The following is a 12,559-nucleotide window of genomic DNA, read 5'->3' as shown; positions in this document are numbered from 1 at the left end:
GGGGAATCCTCTGTTTCTTCCAGTCCCTAGTGGCCACACACATTTTTTGGCTGTGCATACATAGATCCTGTCTCCACCTCTGTCTTCACATGGCCTCCTCTCTTTCTCTCTCTCTCTCTCTCTCTCTTTCTCTGTCTCTATTTTAGATGTAGTCTATGTTGCCTAGGCTGATTTCAAACTCTTAGACTCAAGTGATCCTCCTGCCTTGGTCTCCCAAAGTTGAGATTACAGGTGTGAACCACTGTATTAATCCGTTTTCACACTGCTGATAAAGACACACCTCAGACTGGGGAGACCTCACAACCATGGCATAGGGCAAAAGGCATAGGGCAAAAGGCACATCTTACATGGCGGCAGACAAGAGAGAATGAGAGTCAAGTGAAAGGGGTTTGCCTTATAAAACCATCAGATCTCATGACACTTACTCACTACCGGGAGAACAGTATGGGGAACTGCCCCCACAATTCAGTTATCTCCCTCTAGGTCCCTCCCACAACACGTGGGAATTATGGGAGCTACAATTCAAGATGAAATTTGGGTAGGGACAGAGCCAAATGATACTAGCCATCTATCCTATCCTGTTCTATCTCTGGGACATTTGTCATTGGATTTAGGGTCCACTTGGTTAATTCAGAATGATCTCATCTTGAAATCCTCACTTACACCTGCAAAGATTCTTTTTCCAGATAAGGATACATACCAGGTGATAGGATTTAGACATGTATTTTTGGGGGCCACCATTCAACCCACTACATTGACTTTGCAAATAAAAGAAACTTGACCAAAGAAAAGAAACTTGACCTGGCGGGTAGTCACAATTACTCATCCCTGACATATTGTTAAGTGGAGAAAAATCAATTCATGAGACATGTGAACGATTAACCTGTTTAGTTAAAAATATATTGGCCAGGCATGGTGACTCATGCCTGTATCCTGGTGCTGTGGGAGGCCAAGTTGGGAAGATCAATCGAAGCTAGGAGTTCGTGACCAGCTGGGCAACATAAGAGAGTCTCCCCATCTCTACAGAAAATTGAAAAAAAAAAAATTAGCCAACCATGGTGGCACATGCCTGTAATCCTAGCTGCTCAGGTGGCTGAGGCAGGAGGATTGCTTGAGCCCAGGAGTTGGAGGGTACAGTGAGCTATGTTTGTGCCAGTGCACTGCATTCCAGCTTGAGTGACAGAGCAAGACCCTGTCTCTAAATAAATAAATAAATTTATCTGTGTGTTCATGTATAAATAGAATTTTTCCAGGTATAGGTATTATACTCAGATACTTGCTTTCTTCTTACCTTTTAGTATTGTCAGATTTTGTTAAAAATGCTTTTTATAAATATAGAAAAAAAACCACAAAGCTCTTTACAGTTTGAAAAAAGCTTTTGTAGGAGTATCCAAAAATACTTAGCATGCATGGATGAATGGGGGGTGTTTTTTCTGTTCCCTTTTGATGGAAGTACCTGAGGAAAGGGTCTTCAACTGTGTAAGGAGTTTCTCTTAGCAACTTGAACTTAAAAAGTAGCTGGAATTGATATAAAATAAGTTGTGGAACCATAATTATTTATATTACATAAAAACGTATGTTCTTTTTTCCAGATATGATTTGAAACAGCTAGTGTAAAGTGCAAGAAAGCTGTTTTCTGGTTGGAAGGCGTAAGGAGAGAACACTGTCGGGCATGGCCAGCTAAGGAATGTTACAGTCAGCTTGGCCAGTGTCTTGCCCTGGTCCTTAAACCAGTTGAGATGAGTAACTGATGAAGCTGTATTTTGTCTTCCCTTTGGTAGATTAGGGTACTTGAAGAGGTAGGGGAAAGGCTTAGGTCAAGAGTAAACACCCTGCCTATCCCTGGACTCACAAACATATTCATATTTACCCCATGTCCTAAAACTTAGGTGCCATTTAACAAAAGTATTGCTTTATTGAATCATTGCTTTAGGGCACCAAATGGTACCCTCCAGGCGTAGGAGAGTTAATGTTTTTCCTAAATTGCCAGAGGATTCCCAAGGAGTATACCACTGGCAAATCTGACAACTGTTCCTATGACAAAAGCCTCCTTTTTACATGAGAGTTTCACATATTGTTCTTCGAAGTAACTGTTACTTCCATTACTTTTTATTGAATACATTTAAAAAATTATGATCAATTTAATGCTTCTTAATTTTTCTTCTAAGAGAGACTTTGATTTGAAAATATTTTAGGAAAATCTGTGTCATTTCTCATTTAGATATCATAACCTGACTTTTCAAAAGTAAATACATTTTAAACTTTTTCATTGAAATCAGTTTCATAAAGAGTATTGCAAGAAAAATTCAGAATCTTTTTTCAGTTTTACAAGTCTTTAAAATTAGTAGTCTATGTTGTATTTAAAATAGAGCCACATATGAATTTATTTATAATGTTTGGGTGTTTACTCCTGAATCCTGTCTGTGGGGAAATTGCAGATATGACCATAACTTACTGTCATTTAGAATCTAAACACTTAGGACTTTCCTCTTATCTCTATCTACGTGCACACAGTCTGAGCTGGCTATCTCTTACATTCTTTTTGTCTCTTAGAAGCATCTATTCTAAATGGTACAGGAGAAGCACAAACCTCTCAATATCATCAGTAGATTTGTGGGAGAAGAGTTTGAATGTAGAAAGTCACTGTTTCTGGATTATTAGTAAAGTTCACAATTCAAGGCTGTCGCTATTTCTTTCTAATTACCATGGATAATCAAGAAGTTGAGGCAGGTTTACAAGGTTGAGCAATACATACGATATTTGTTATTCTAAAGCAATCTGATAGAGTATGTGGTTGAATAAGCTTTTCTTCCATTTCTTAAATGGCTCAGAATGGGCTAATCATCAGGTCTAATCAAGGAGTCAAATAGTAAAAGACTGATTAATATTTTAACAGGATTAAACAATCTGATTAATATCTTAATCAGATTAATTAACTAGTTTTGCTTGTTACTGTCATAGTGGATAACTAGAACTAATTGAAAATTAAATTGTATTTAGGTAGGTATTATTGTCTTGAAATTTGTGTGATTAAAAAGTACCTTGAAGAAACAGTGTCAGGATTAATGAAGTCAACAGAGAATATCATTTTATGTTGTGAACTCACTCTTCAACAGATGGTGCTAGCTTTCCTCTAGTGAGAGCTGCCATAGCCTATCCTTTCTTAAAACAAACCATGACAAGATGAAGAGTGATGTGGGGATTTGTATAGAACACATTGTAAATATTTTTCTATTATCTATGTACTTTGGTTTATAAGACATCATCATTCCACACAATCAGTTGGAGAATCTATGATTGTATTCTCTTATGAATTTGATCTCTTCTGCTATAGCCATAAGAAATCATGTTTTTAAAAAGGTCATTTATAGGATAATAATGTAACTAGGAGGGATCAAGCTAACTTTTTCAGAAAAGTCAACTTAGAAGAAGGCCTGTCACTTTTCCTGTATATTCCCTAAAATGATATTGGGTATTGAAAATGTTGGCCGGCTGCGGTGGCTCAAGCCTGTAATCCCAGCACTTTGGGAGGCCGAGATCGGCGGATCACGAGGTCAGGAGATCGAGACCATCCTGGCTAACATGGTGAAACCCCGTCTCTACTAAAAAATACAAAACAAAACAAAACAAAAAAACTAGCCGGGCGAGGTGGCAGGCGCCTGTAGTCCCAGCTACTCGGGAGGCTGAGGCAGGAGAATGGCGTAAACCCGGGAGGTGGAGCTTGCAGTGAGTTGAGATCCAGCCACTGCGCTCCAGCCTGGGCGACAGAGCGAGACTCCGTCTCAACAACAACAACAACAACAACAACAACAACAACAACAACAAAGAAAATGTTGGGGGGTTGTTTTTTCCTAATTAATTTGCCGTATGTTTAGTCTTGATCTGTTGTATGTGAAGCATGGTGCTAGGAACTGGGGATGAAAATAGAAGTTATGCTCCCTAATTCTCAAGGACCTAGTCCATTGTTTCCCAGACTTAAGTTGTTTTCATCCATCCTTTGAGATTTTTGCCATAATGATGTACTTCTTTACTGTAATATGTTTACTTTAAATTAGCTCACTTTTATTTAAAAAGAAAGCTCTATCACCAATACTAATTTTAAAAGTTTTATAGACAGAAGGAGAGCCAGGCACAGTTGCTCATGCCTGTAATCCCAGTGCTTTGGGAGGCCGAGACAGGAGGATTGCATAAGGTCAGGAGTTTGAGACTAGTTTGGGCAACATATGAAACCTCATCTCTGATAAAAATAAAAACAAATTAGCTGGGCATGGTGATGTGTGCCTGTAGTCCCAGCTACTCAGGAGGCTAGAGCACAAGAATCTCATGAACCCAGGAGGTGGAGGTTGCAGTGAGCCGAGATTGTGCCACTGTACTCCAGCCTAGGCAACAGAGCGAGACTGTCTCAAAAAAAAAAAAAGTTTTTTAGACAGAAGGAGAGCTGGGCACAGTGGCTCACACCTGTAATCCCAGTGCTTTGGGAGGCTGAGGCAGGATGATTGCTTGAGGCCAGGAGTTCAAGACTAGTCTGGGCAAGCATATGATAACTCATCTCTAGTAAAAATAAAAACAAATTAGTTGGGCATGGTGGAGCGTGCCTGGAGTCCCAGCTACTCTGGAGGCTGAGGTGGGAGGATCACTTGAGCCCAGGAGGTTGAGACTGCAGTGAGCTGTATTCATGCCACTGCACTCTAGCCTGAGCAATAAAGGAAGATCCTGTCTCAATAATAATAATAATAATAATAATAATAATAATAAAAAAACAGAAACCAAAACAAAATCATGTTGGAAATTCCAGTCGATTACTTTTGTCTCCACAGGCTCCAAGCCTGCTCTCTCTTAGAAAAGGAAAATTAATGACTCAATATAGAGATGTTGAAGACATACTGGCACAAAACTAAAACTTTCTCCGTAATGTAAATATGAAAAGGGCCTAGTCTGGGCCAGGCGCAGTGGCTCATGCCTGTAATCTCAGCACTTTGGGAGGCTGAGGTGGGCGGATCACCTGAGGTTAGGAGTTCGAGACTAGCCTGACCGATATGGAGAAACCCTATCTCTACTAAAAATACAGTATTAGCCAGGTGTGGTAGCGCATGCCTGTAATCCCAGCTACTCGGGAGGGTGAGGCAGGAGATGCTTTTGAACCCAGGAGGCGGAGGTTGCAGTGAGCCGAGATCGCACCATTGCACTCCAGCCTGGGCATGCCAAGAGTGAAACTCCGTCTCAAAAAAAAAAGGAAAGGGCCTAGTCTGGGCAACATACGAAACCTCATCTCTAATAAAAATAAAAACAAATTAGCTGGTGGTGTGTGCCTGTAGTTTTAACTCTCACAATACGCAATTCCACATTTAATGTCTCATCAGTGTAACATACAAAACTAAATAGTACCACCACTGGTGAGTATCTTTAATTTTTGAGAGACATTCTTGCTAGAGATAGACATGTATGTAAATAAGTCATTATAATACAGTTTCATTAGTGCCACGTAAAGGTATTTCGTAGTAGTATGGAGGATATAATGGAAACAGATTAGCTCTCTGGGGCGCGGGGAGTACTAGAAGTTATTTTCGAGGAAATCAATGTTGAGCTATTTATTGAATTAAATTCACCCAGGAATAGAAAAAGCAAAGTGAACTTGAGGAGCAAAGTGAACTTGATGACATTTGTGGTGAGAGTAGTGTAGTGTTGCTGAACTAGGGGAGAAGAAAGGAAGAATGCTAAAGAGATTGGAATGGAGATTTAGAGTGAACGTTTTTGTTGTTGTTGTTTTTCAATCCAGGGTCTTGCTTTGTTGCCCAGGCTGGAGCACAGTGGTGTAGTCATGACTCACTGCAGCCCCAACCTCCTGGGCTCAAGCAATCCTCCCACTTCACCTTCCCAAGCTGCTGGTACTACAAGTATGTACCACCATGCCCTGCTAATTTTTAAATTTTTTGTAGAGGTAGGTCTTGCTATGTTTCCAGGCTGGTCTCAAACTCCTGGCTTCAAGTGATCCCCCTGCCTCAGCCTTCCAAAATGCTGGGGTTACAGGTATGAGTCACTGTACCTGGCCCCATCAAGATTTTTTAAGCAGGAGATTAAGATCAGATTTGTGTTTAATAAGGATATTCTGACAAAAATGTGGAGGATGAATTGGAACAGTAGAGACTGGTACAAGCAGATCAGTTAAAGGGGTCTTGCGTGTGATATATTTTCTCTTTTAAAAAGTGTTTCTCAGCCGGGTGCGGTGGCTCATGCCTGTAATCTCAGAACTTTGGGAGGCCGGGGCGGGTGGATCACCTGAGGTCAAGAGTTCAAGACCAGCCTGATCAAAATGGTGAAACCCCGTCTCTCCTAAAAATACAAAAATTAGCCAGGCGTGGTGGCGGGTGCCTATAATCTCAGCTACTCGGGAGTCTGAGGCAGGAGAATCCCTTGAATCTAGGAGGTGGATGTTGCAGTAAGCCAAGGTTGCACCATTGCACTCTAGCCTGTGCAACAAGAGCAAAACTTTGTCTCAAAAAATATATATATATATTTCTCAGCTGGGCATGGTGGCTCATGCCTGTATTCCCAGCATGTTGGGAGGTCCGGAGGGGAGGATCACATGAGGTCAGGAGTTTGAGACCAGCCTGGCCAACATGGCAAAACCCCATCTCTAGTAAAAATACAAAAATTAGTTGGGCGTTGGGGTGGGTGCCTGTAGCCCCAGCTACTTGAGAGGCTGAGACAGGAGAATCACTTGAACCTGGGAGGTGGATGTTGCAGTGAGCTGAGATCACGCCACTACAATCCAGCCTGGGCAACAGAGTGAGACTCTGTCTCAAAAAAAAAAAAAAAAAAGTAAAGTATTTCTTGGCTGGGGCATGGTGTCTCATGCCTATAGTATCAGCACTTTGGGAGGCCAAGGCAGGAGGATGGCTTGAAAGTTGGAGACCAAACTGGGCAACAAAGTGAGTCCCCATCTCTACAAAAAATTAAAAAGTTAGCCAGGTGTGGTGACACGCATCTGTAGTCCCAGCTACTGGGGAGGCGGAGGTGGGAGGATCACTTGAGCTTGTGAAGTTAAGACTGCAGTGAGCCATGATTGCGCCACGGCATTCCAGGCTGAGGGACATAGAAAGACCTGTCTTAAAAAAAAAAAAAAAAAGGCCAGGCATGGTGGCTCACGCCTGTAATCCTAGCACGTTGAGAGACCGAGGCGGGTGGAGACGAGGTCAGGAGTTCAAGACCAGCCAAGATGGTGAAACCCCATCTCTACTAAAGATACAAAAATTAGCTGAGGATGGTGCCAGGCACCTGTAATCCCAGCTACTCGGGTGGCTGAGGCAGAGAATTGCTTGAACTTGGGAGGTGGAGGTTGCAGTGAGCCAAGATCACGCCACTCCCCTCGAGCCTGGGTGACAGAACGAGACTCCGTCTTAAAACAAAAAAAATTAGTTCTTAGCATTGTCCACTGAAAAGGCTTAGAAACAATGACCAGCCCAGTATCATCTGGCACCCCTTAGGGCCCAGACCATAATCCCTAAATATAATTTTGTCTTAAAATAGACAATGACTTTTTGAAAGTGTGGCTGATTCCATGTTTGAGGGAAAAATGTATAGGATGAGCCTAAAATACCTTGTTGTATCAGAAAAAAGTTATCAAAAGCTTCTGGGGTCATGTGAAAAGGATTCCAAAGACCATCCTGGCTAGAGATAAGACAATTTGAGTAGCAATAAGAACAATAACTGCAATGAATTAAAACATATCAAATATTTTTAAGTGCACAAGTTCATAATTATACTAAAAAACAACCTTAATTGGTCACCTTTGGATCCTAACTTTCCTGTATAAATTTATTCCTCAGGGTAACCCAAATGGTTGATGAAGTTTTGTTTTGCTTTGTTTTTCTAAAAGTATTCCAGTCAATAAAATAAAGAAGAGATGATAGAATTATAATGTCATAATTTTGCAATCCCTAATGAAGTAATGGATCCAGACAATGGCCATAAATGACTTCTAAATTAATACAAAGAGAAACATCCAGACATCATATGCTCTTCTGAAGGAAGTTCACATCAGTACCTGTGAAATCCTCTTTTTCTTTTTTTTTTGAGACGGAGTCACTCTCTTGCCCAGGCTGGAGTGCAGTGGTGTGATCTCGGCTCATTGCAACCACTGCCTCCGGGTTCAAGCAATTCTCCTGCCTCAGCCTCCCAAGTAGCTTGGATTACAGGCATGTGCCACCAAGCCTGGCTAATTTTGTATTTTTGATAGAGATGGAGTTTTACCATGCTGCCCAGGCTGGTCTTGAACTCATGACCTCAGGCGATCCACCCGTCTTGGCCTCCCAAATTGCTGGGATTACAGGCCTAAGCCACTGCACCTAGCTGAAACGCTCTTCCAAAAACACTGAGTTTTTATTTTATTATTTTATTGCAGACTTAATTTTTTTAAATAGAAATATTTAGATCAGACTACAACGGTGTAAAAATTTCACAGCTGCATACTGTTTCCTTATTCCCCCTCTTTTCTCTTTCCTTCAGACACATTCATTGTTCATTTCCTTTGATAGTTTCTCTATTACTCTAAAATTAATTTATGTGGTATAGGTCTCTTCTAATGGTAAATATAAATCATCGGACATTCCAGTTTTAAAACTGATTTTAGGCCTTTTATTCACACTTTCAATATAATTTTGGTTCACTTCCATTCAACAGCACACACTGTTGTACAATTAATTTTGTCTTGTACTAACCCTTGGTATTTAGTGCTATGGTCAAATCTGGCATTTCAAGATTTTTTTTTTTTTTTTTTTTAATTTTTGCATTTGTTGTAGAGACAAGGTCTCACTATATTTCCTGTATTTCCCAGGCTGGTCTTAAACTCCTTAGCTCAAGCCATTCTCCTGCGTTGGCCTCCCTAAGTGTTGGAATTACAGGCGTGAGACACTGCACCCAGCATCAAACTTTCAAAGCAACATGATAGATCCATAGTATATGTCTTCATGGTTGCAGACCTCTGCATGAGCAAGTGTTTCTGGAGAAAGAAATTGGACTGCTTGCCAACAACAACACTCGGGTACAATTATAAGCTAATTTTAGACAAGAAAAGAAATGAGAGCATTAGTTGCTGCCACTTGGTATGAATTAGACAATGAAGAAAGTATTTACTTTTCTGAAATGGTAATAAAAATGGCATTCTAGGTTTTTAGAAATTTTCCAGATGAGGTTTCTAAAAAACAAACAAACAAAAAGATTTAAAACAAAACAAAACAAAACAAAAAATTGACCAGCTATCACATTTGCCTGAAAAAAATTGAATTAAATATCTCTATCAGGCCTGGCATAGTGGCTTACTTTGGGAGGCCAAAGTGCTGATCACAAAGGGCAGATCACTTGAGGTCAGGAGGTCGAGACCATCCTGGCCAACATGGCGAAACCCCGTCTCTAATAAAAATACACAAATTAGCTGGGTGTACTGGTGCACTCCTGTAGTCCCAACTATTTGGGAGGCTGAGGTGGGAGAATTGCTGGAACCTGGAAGGCAAAGGTTGCAGTGAGCAGAGATGGCACCACTGCACTCTAGCCTGAGTGACAGAGTGAGACCATGTCTTGGAAAAATAAATAAACAAATAAATAAATATCTCTATCATAGTTCATCTTGAACAAACTTTTCCCCTAAGCCAAATTAATTTATAACAAAGGAAGCTAATTTTAGCAAAGTCGGGTAGCCTACAATAATAGCAATGATGAAATTTTTGTTAGTTGACTTAGAAAACTTAGAGGAAGTAGGACTGTAAAATGAAGCTTTTGAGGAACCTTTTAATCTTCGGTTTTTTAGAGACCGAGTCTCACTGTGTTGCCCAGGCTGGAGTGCAGTGGCACAATCATTGCTTACCAAACTCCTGGGCTCAGTTGATCCTCCCTAATAGATAGGACTACAGGCACATGCCACCATGACCAGCTAGGTTTTAAATTTTTTTGTGTGAGAAGATAGGGTCTTGCTATGTTTCTCAGACTGGTCTCAAATTCCTGGCCTCAGGCGATCTTTCTGCCTAGGCCTCCTAAAGCACTGTGATTACAGCCCTGTGCCATCACACCCAGCTAATTTTTTATATTCTTTTGTAGAGGTAAAGTCTCATGTTGGCCAGGCTGGTCTGTGCACGAACTCCTAGGCTCAAGCCATTCTCCCGCCTCAGCCTCCTAAAGTGCTGGGATTATAGGCAAGAGCCACCCTTATGAACTTATTTCACTTTAATTACCTACCTAAAGTCCTACTGCCAAATACAGTCACATTGGAGGTTAGCACTTGGACCTATAGTTCCAGCTACTCTGGAGGCTGAGGTGGGAGGATTGCTTAAGCCTGGGAGGTTGAGTCAGCAGTGACCTGTGATCACGCCCCTGCACTCTGGCCCACGTGGCAGAGCAACACCCTGTCTCAAATAAATAAATAAGGTGATAAGGGTGGAGCCCCAGCTGGAGTGACTGTTGGGTATACATAGGCAGGAAAGAAGAGATGAGTCAGTTGCCAGAGGGAGAGAGGTTTTGGGGAAAAAGAGAAATGCTTAAAGCATTTTAAGGAAAGTTTACAGTGCAAGGTATGATGTAATACCTTATTTCCCTTCAAAGCATTCAATAAAATCTATAATTTTTAGTATAAATCTATAATTTTTATCTGTGGTCTGGATTTGAATTTAATGCCTCAAGTCTGGCCTAAAGATAAAAATGGAGCAAACAGAGAATCTGCAAAAGGGCCCCAGCCATAAACAGATTACATTTGTTACACAAATGTGAGCATATGTACATGCAGAGACAGAGAGCTGGGGACTACAGGCACACACCACTATACCCAGCTAATTTTTTTTTTGTTAACTTTTTTGTAGAGACGGGGGTCTCACCATGTTGCTCAGGCTGGTCTTGAACCCCTGAGCTCAAGCAATCCTCTTGCCTTGGCCTCCTAATGTGCTGGGATTATAGGCATGAAGCACCAGTCCTGGCCTATTTACTAATTTTTGAACACACATATTTTTATTTATTCATGACTTCTTATCACATTTTCTATAAAATTTATTCCCATAGAACACCTTGAGGATTGTAAACCTGTGACCATCTATACCTGCCATCCATTCCTGCTAGCATCTTTGAAATATGTAGCAACAAAATGACCAGGAAGTTTGCGAAGTGAATCCTTAGTAAAGGTAATTATTAACCATGGTATGTACATGGTCAAAGTGAACACATTGCTTGAGGGATCGATGTAGGAATCTCTTGAAGGACTTCCAAGCACTGCACTGGGCCCAAGCTCTAGATGTTGTATAGAGGACCAGGGGCAGTCAAAGTTCTCCACCCATTTTCCTAAGCCATAACAGTAGGAGAGAAATGTTCTTGTTTACCACAAGCTGGGTTATGTCTTTGCAGTGTTGTTTTGTACACACTGTGGGGAATCAGGGCAAAGGAAAAGCCTGTCCTCTCAGAACCTCCCTGTCCTCATTTCCAGGAATAGCGATGGAGAACAGAGCAGCTAATCTCACTGCCAAGAGAAGGAAAACCAAAGGGAGCCTCAAGTCATCAGGTACCAGGACATTCAGGGCTTTAAAGTTGCTGCCTTCACTTTGTGGGCCATTTGAAGAGATCTGTACAGAACTTGAAAACAAGTTGTAAAAGAATCTTGCCCAGCAGAAGCAAGGGTCTGCCAGGGATTTTTGCTCATTCCCTTTTTGTTTTCCAGGGTTGCTTCCTCAGCTTACATTTTCCCCTTTCAACTCACTCCCTGGATGGTTTAATTCCCATCTGGGTATACCATTACTTATACTAGCTATGTAGAAATGCACTTTCCTTGGTGCTCTGCTGGTCTCCTCCTGGACAGCTGCATCCACCTCCTCTCCATGTGTCTAATGCACATCCATCAACTTGCCCCTCACTCTCTTACTGCCCCTATTTTGTTTCATGGCTTTACCATTCACTCAGCTGTTAACTTGAGAAACTTCAGTTCTCTTTCCCCCTTTCTCTGTAGCACCTTCTTCACCTAAACAAACATTCAGTGAGGCATTAAGTCTGGCCACTTCTGCCCATGGAATGTTTCTGGAATCCTTGGACTTTGCAAGAGACTTTTATTTATTTTTAATTTTTTAAATTATTTTTTAAAGACAGAGTCTCACTCTGTCACCCAGGCTGGAGTGCAGTGACACAATCTTGGCTCGCTGCAACCTCCACCTCCCAGGTTCAAGTGATTCTCCTGCCCTAGCCTACTGAGTAGCTGGGATTACAGGCGTCTGCCCCACACCCAGCTAATTTTTGTGTTTTTAATAGAGACGGGGTTTTACCATTTTGGCCAGGCTGATCTTAAGCTCCTGACCTCAAGTGATCCGCCCACCTCGGCCTCCCAAAGTGCTGGAATTACAAGCGTGAGCCACCGCTTGCAGCCTGCAAAAGCTTTCAACTTATCTCAGACCTAGGTCTGTTTCCAATTCATCTTCCACATAGTCATCAATTATTCTTATAGAACAAATTTCTGATCTTGTCTCTCTCCTGCTTAATAACATCCCAATAGTTCACCCATTGTCTAAGTTGTATTTTATTTTACTTTGAGACAAGGTCT

General features: G+C 41.3%; 1 long non-coding RNA gene across 1 annotated transcript in view; it reads left to right on the top strand.

Moving 5' to 3' along the window:
• LOC115896805 overlaps positions 1-12,177 on the top strand; it is a 36,876-nt gene extending 24,699 nt beyond the window's left edge. The window contains exons 4-6 of the long non-coding RNA XR_004056686.1: positions 8,834-9,040; positions 11,041-11,159; positions 11,459-12,177. This is a non-coding gene — a long non-coding RNA (uncharacterized LOC115896805). The remainder of the gene's footprint in view (positions 1-8,833; positions 9,041-11,040; positions 11,160-11,458) is intronic.
• The last annotated feature ends 382 nt before the right edge of the window (positions 12,178-12,559 follow it).

This window comes from Rhinopithecus roxellana, chromosome 4 (assembly GCF_007565055.1).
Source record: "Rhinopithecus roxellana isolate Shanxi Qingling chromosome 4, ASM756505v1, whole genome shotgun sequence".
NCBI classification, from domain to species: Eukaryota; Metazoa; Chordata; class Mammalia; order Primates; family Cercopithecidae; genus Rhinopithecus; species Rhinopithecus roxellana.
This window is presented reverse-complemented; position numbering and strand designations above follow the sequence as displayed.